Raw genomic sequence first — 6,979 nt, 5'->3', positions numbered from 1 at the left:
TCCCTGTTGTCGAATGTCCATACATACTCTTCCTATTCATAGTTCAATTCGAATTAAAGCATGGTGTATACTCTTAATTCAAACCAAGATAGCTAACATGCAAGCCTAAATGGTGATCAATCATTCAAACTAGCATATTAACTTATAAGCATAATGAATAAGAACAAAAACCATAATTGAAACTTGGAAACTAATTAAACTTGAATACTTAAGAAAGAATGTACATTACAAGAAAAATAAATTACAACTAAGAAAACATTAAAGAAAGCTAGAATTGAGAACTAGAAAGGAAAACTAAGAGAATTTGAGGGAGAGAAGGGAAGGGAGCTCTAGAGAAGTGTTTGAGAGCTCCCCCCCCCTTGGGGTGTGTTTACAAGCTTGGGAAACCTCACTATATATAGGCCTAAGGAAGCTGAAAATCTGAATTAAGTATGGCTAATGCATACAACACTTGTTTTATAAAATCTGAAATGGTTGATGCACTTCACTAATGCATACAACACTTGCATTATAAAATCTGAAATGGTTGATGCACTTCACTAATAAATCCCACCAGCAGCCCTAGCTCATCTTCATGTCACCATGACCAAGCTTCCAACCAGAAATAATAGCTCATCCTGAGGTCAGCATGACCAGCAACTTCAAGGGCTTACGAATTGGGCTTCCCTTAAGCAAATTAAGACTTTAAGCACTCAAACTTGAAGTTCAGAATGTCTTCTTTCCAGCCATATATCATTTGGGCCAATCCAAGGTCGGAGGAGGAAGTTAAGGCCAAAACAAATTGCTAACTCATTTTGCGCGCTGATAAAATCCATCCTGAGCATGGCTCTGTGTTTGCTAGGTAACAGACTCCACAATTATCCAATGGGGCTGAATTTCGGATATGTTATAGTATACACCCATTGGAACAACTTTCATGAAGAATGTGGCCTCATTCGAGCTATGTAGGTTGTTGAAACAAAGCTTGCAATATGACCCACGAAACTGGGCTGGCAGGGGACTGTAGCCAAAATTGAGTTTGTCTTTAAGCTCTTCATCCATTCATCCAAATTAGGCCCTAACATGCATGGATTGCATCATTTACTATCCAAAGCCCTCATTATTACCTAAAGCTCAATGAACTGAAAGATAAACACAAAAAGGATTAAAAGCACAAGTTTAACTCAAAAACATAACCAAATCATAAGCTAGAAGGGTACAAAATGATATACAATTATGAACCGATCATTTATGCCTTGATTTCTAGAACTTATATTAGATTTGATGCTTGGAAAGTCTCATGCAACTCTTGGAAATCATTATTGAAGCTCATATTGAATTAGACCTTCTTTTCCCAAACTCTTTACTCTATGCTTCATGAGAGGTTCTAACTAATGGGTCTCATTGATTTTGGGAATTGAGTGCATACATTGCTTTGGCACGTCAATCTTTGTAGTTCAACTATTTCTCATTTGTGTTTTTCCAAATAACCTAAGCACATGTTTTGGAGATGCATGTTATTCTATTGCATGACGTTTTTCTAATTCAAATTCTAGTTGCTTCTATCTCAATATGACTTATTATGCTTGGATATCTCTTTGTATGCTATACTTTGAGTCAATGTGTGTCATGCTGGTTTTCTGGAAATCATTTCTTTCTCGCATGACTAGTCATCCAATCTTGCATTCTTTGTGTCTCATTGATGCATTATTGGTTGCATTTTGGTTGTGTCATTTGTGTGCTTAAGGGGACTCAACACTTTATGTCATTTGAGCTTCTTTCTTTTGATGTGTTATGGACTGTTTTGAGTCTTATTGTATGCATTTGTGTGCATACTTTGGTGTTGTTGACTACTTGGTAGTCTCTCGTGTATCTCTTTGGCTGTGATAGTCCATACTTTGCTTCAATGAAGTTTTTTCATTGTCATGTCATGATTGTAGTTTGTCATGGGTTTGGTCACACAATTGAGAAATCTGTGAGTTTGCTTGTCTAAGTAATTTTGGAGATTGCTTTTTGAGCCCATATGACAAGTCATATATACTAGCCATTGGTCACTAGTATTGGCTTGGTCTTAAGGTATTTAGTCTTTCTTGGATTTGACCCATGTTACCACATGTGACCTGGTTGTCTGTGGGTCTCTTGTGGTTTCCTTAAGTCACTTTTGAGTAGACTTCTGTGGATGTTGTTGCTTTATGCAACTCAAATGATGATTGTTTTGGTTGCAATCTCATGTTTTTGAATTTACAGGTCTGTTGCACTTTGTGATTTTTCCATTAAAGGGAGCTTGTCATTTACTTATCCTTGGAACACTTTGTTATGTTGTGAACTACTTACATTTTGTTAGGATTGCTCTCGGTTATTTTCACATCCTTCTTGGTGTCAAAGGTTTTGTACAATGTTTTTACCCTGGAATGTCTTCTTTATTGTGTGCACTGCTTGTCCAGAATAATGAGATTTCGGTAATAAGCTGTGTTCCCACATTCAATGATTTAGCCTAACATAATTCTTGAAATCCTTATGAGTCTGCTGTGCTATATGAGTTTTGGATTGTTGGCTAATCTATTTTGTTGGGGAGTTTCTTTGAGATGCATGTGTTTTGGCAACATTTTTACTGGTTGTTTTTATCATTTTCATACATCAATGTTGCTGCTGTTTCGGTGGCACTGATAATTGATGCTTCATTTTGTATTTGGTTGATTAAATATTGGTGAAAATAAAAATTTAACATCTTGAAGTATTGGGCTTGGGGGAAATTAAGGCATTCCCAGCTATTTGGTTTGCCTTGGCTGAAATAGATTTCTTAAGAAAACGAAACAACAGAGCTTATAAGATGTTTTGAATGATAATTGATTGAGGAGTGTTTTGATCTATGTATTTGAGTTGATTGAGGTGCTATAACTTGTTTTGATCTATTTAAATGATTTGAGACAAAAACTGGAAACACTTTTTGGGGGGAAATTAACTATCAAGTTGGAGTATGATTCTGGTTGTTTGGTGAATGATTTTTAACTGATACAAGTGTTTTTTTTTTCAGCTCCCCTAACGGATACAATCAAACAAGTGAATCTGTTTGGTATTTAAAATCTAATTTGGTGTTTTACTTGTATTTTTTGTCATGGGTTGTAAAATATAATTTGGTGCTGTACTTATATTTTTTGTTATGGCCTGGGATGTAACTTGTAATAAACAATTAATTTGATAGTTGGATGATGCTTGTGATTGTGATTTAGTTTAGAAACTTTTAAAAAGCAGGTTATAGTTGAGTTGAATTTACATGATTTGGGTAAGGAAAAACGAAATGGGTTTTAATGGATTGCCTGTTTGAAAAATTGGCATTGTGAAAAAACTAACAAAATTGGGCTTTTGAATAAATAAACTAATTAGGTTTTGGCAATTTGACCACACAAAAAAAAAAAAAAAGATTTTGCCCCAAAAAAAGTCAGTTGGGCTAAAAAAAACCTAGTACTGGGCTAAAGCCTAAAACCGACCAAAAAGTCAGAACTGAATCGGAGCCTATCGGGTTGGCCCATTTTCGACTTTGAGTTTGGACCCGATTCAACCCGAAAACCGATATCTTACTTGGTTCAACCCACTGGTCACTTAAAATTAGACTCGACCCGAACTGTTCCCAGGCCTAGCAAAACCATTCAGATTGCCTGGAATAGGAAGACACTGAGATGATGCTTTTGTATGGAGGTTGTAGGAGACTAGAGGTAGATAACCATATGTAGAAACCAAAAGAATCTTATCGCTCTTCCAAAATGCCAAAGGCTTGTGGGTCGAAGTGAGATCAAAAGCAAGGTGTTTGGTCCGAGTAGCATTATAATAATTATTGTTCGGCCGATTTCCAAATTCTTCATGTAGGACCCATATTCCAAAGGATTCATCATTTTGTCCATAGCATCCAAAAAGAGAAAGAGTGTTGGAGCGGAAAATTTTGGGTCCTTCAACAAGTAATATGATTTCCATGTTGAGAAGTCAGACACCATTTCAATCGCCATCCGTAAAGAAGGAAAGGGGGGCGGGGGAACCTATAAGAAAACCCTCTGACGCTCAAGTCAGTAAGAGTATAATCACAGGAGAGTTAGAATAAAATTGTTTCTCCTTTTTCTCCTCCTTTTGGACTATTGGGTTAATTGGCCTTTTATAGGTAGGGGTGGGCATAAAAACCGATAAACCGATCAAACCGACCGAACCAACCCAAATCAAACCGAAAAAGAGTGTTTTTTGACCAAACCGAAAAAGTCAAACCTGGACCTGAACCGAACCGAAGGTCCACGGTTCGGCTCTCGGGTCTAAAAATTTCAGAACCGGTGAACCTAAATCGAACTGGTGAATATTTAAATATATATATATTTTATACGTGGCATCGTTTGATTGGCTAAAAAAATATTAATGTGGGGCTGCTTGCAGCGGATCCCTCACTAATTTTCTTTTTCCGTAACCTCTCGCACGCGACTCTCACTCACTCACTTTCACTCAGACTTCTCTTCTCTTCTCTCTTCTATTTTCATTTTCTTTCTCTGGTTTTGACCTAAGGGGCTGCGTGCGGCGCCTCTCTCTCTCTCTCACCTCACCAAAGCTCAGATCTTCAATCGACCTCGGATCTTTGAACAACAACATCAGCGTCGCTCCTTCCTTCATCGATCTCTCGATCTGTCATCTGCCGCCAGGTATCATCTCTTCTCTCTCTCTCTCTCTCTCTCTCTCTCTCTCTCTGTCGTCTGGCTCTATGTTCCTTTCTCTCTCGTCGACCTAAGCCTAACCTAACCCACAACATCACCCCTCTCTGTTTCAAGCACGCACAGCACAAACCCTATCAATTCTAATACTTGCACGCTTGAGGCAGCAGCGACAACCACCTCCCTTGCCGAAGGTAAATTCTCCCTCTCCTTTGTACATTCTAGGGTTTTTTTTATTTTGAAATTTATACTTATGCTCTAAACTTGAGAAATTATTTTTGCATTTTATTTGAACGATTCTTCCATTCAATCTGTCTGTGCTCTGTGTGTTTTTTGATAGAGTAAGGAAGAAAGAGAAAAACAGAGAGAATTAGAGAAAAACAGAGAAAAAATGCGAGTTTGATTTTGAGTATTAATTAGCTAATGTTTTGCCTATATCCGATGGATTTATGCTCTGAACTTGAGAATTAATTTTTGCTTTTTTTGAACAATTCTTCCATTCAATCTGTCTGTGCTGTGTGTTTTTTGATAGAGTAAGGAAGAATTTGGTTTTTTGAACAATTTTTATATGTTTTATTATGGTTTGGATTCTTGGAAGGGTGATCATATATTTGCAGTCTGACAGAAAAAGATATTTGCAGTAGGAGGAACTAGTTTCTGTATTTTTTTAAGAAAAGAAAAAGATTCAGATTTTTTTTTTTTAAGCTTTCGTTTGGTTGCTGAGAAAGTCAAGTTTAAATTCTCATGTAATTATAGTTTCTTGTGCAGAGCGACATTGGCGTTTTGGTTGCTCAGGGTGATGTAGGAATTGATATGGACCCAATTGATCGCCCCTAGAGAATTGGTAACCTCGGGGTGATGTAGGGAATCGGCATCGACCCAATTGATTGCTCCAGAGGATTGGTAACCTCAGGGTGATGTAGAGAATCGACATGGACCCAATTGATCGCCCAAGAGAATTGGTAAGCTAGGGATGATGTTGGAATCTACATGGACCCAATTGATTACCTCCAGGGGATTGGTAACCTTAGGGTGATGTTGGGATCGTCATGGATCCAATTGATTGCCCCCAGGAGATTGGTAACTCCCGAGGTGATGTAGGAATCGGCATGGATCTAATGATATTGTTAAGAAATTCATATGAACCAAGATAGTTTGCGGAGTTTTGAAGCATACCATATTTATTGTGCTTTGATAATGACCAAGTGGTCCCCCAAGCACCATTTCATAGAGTGTCTTGGCTTTGGTACACACCTCTCCTTATCTTCAATTTATCATCAACTCTGTTAGTTGATTTTGTTGGCCTTTGAAATATAGAATTTGTATAGGTTAATAAATAAAATCTCTTGAAAAAAAATGAATGAGAAAGAGAAATTGGGGGTTTCTTCTGGCCCAAAGATAGCCAGATGGTGTAATATTATACAAAGTAGGAAAATAGTTAACAAATGTTGCCCAATAACTATTTATATCCCAAGTACAATATATTAAAAACAAATTATGAAAGAATGTCAACATCTAGTCTTGTATAAGATAGTTTTGCTTTCACTGGTGACAGTGAAAGTTTAAAACTTTTTTAAAATAATAAATTCAATGATTTGCTTTTTCAATGCTTTCATCAGTGGTGATTTATGGCAAATTCAATGCATTGAAGTTCAAGAATGTTTCAACATTGAATATTCTACACCAAAGAGAATACGTACTAATGAAAACTCTTCTATGCTTTGGCATAGAAGGTTGGGGCACATCTCAAAGGATAGAATGACTCGATTAATAAAACAAAACATTTTATCAAACTTGGATTTAAAGGATTTTAAAATTTGCATAAACTGTTTCGAGGGTAAAACTACTAATACAAGAAAAATTGGTGCAACCAGAAGTAATGACCTTTTAGAAACCATTCACACAGATGTGTGGTCCATTTCCAACAAGAACCGTTTGTGGCAACTCTTACTTTGCTACATTTATAGATGACCTCTCTCGATATACCTATTTGTACTTAATTTCTGAAAAGTCACAAGTTTTAAACTACTTTAAAATTTTAAACTTTAAGTTGAAAAGAAATTGGACAAACACATTAAAATTGTAAGGTCAGATCTTTGAGGAGAGTATTTTGACAAGTACACAGAGGCTGGACAATAGAATGGACCATTTGCTATCTACTTGCAGGAAAATGGAATAGTAGCTCAGTACACAACTCCTAGAACTCCACAGCAAAATGGCATGGCTGAAATGAGGAACAAGACTCTCAAAGACATGGTAAGAAGTATGCTTACTAGTTCACAACTACCTGATTTTTTGTGGGGAGAGGCACTCAAAAC

At 36.8% G+C, this 6,979-nt stretch overlaps 1 long non-coding RNA gene across 1 annotated transcript; it reads left to right on the top strand.

The window, feature by feature from the left end:
* The first annotated feature begins 4,405 nt into the window (after positions 1-4,405).
* On the top strand, positions 4,406-5,955 carry LOC110751693 (uncharacterized). The gene is made up of 3 exons (XR_002525895.2): positions 4,406-4,652; positions 4,779-4,855; positions 5,430-5,955. It is a non-coding gene; the product is annotated as an uncharacterized LOC110751693 (long non-coding RNA).
* Positions 5,956-6,979: the final 1,024 nt, after the last annotated feature.

Source organism: Prunus avium, chromosome 3 (genome assembly GCF_965620075.1).
Source record: "Prunus avium chromosome 3, drPruAviu1.hap1.1, whole genome shotgun sequence".
Classification (NCBI taxonomy): Eukaryota; Viridiplantae; Streptophyta; class Magnoliopsida; order Rosales; family Rosaceae; genus Prunus; species Prunus avium.
Note: the sequence above shows the minus strand (reverse complement) of the source record. Positions and strands in the feature narration are given on the sequence as shown.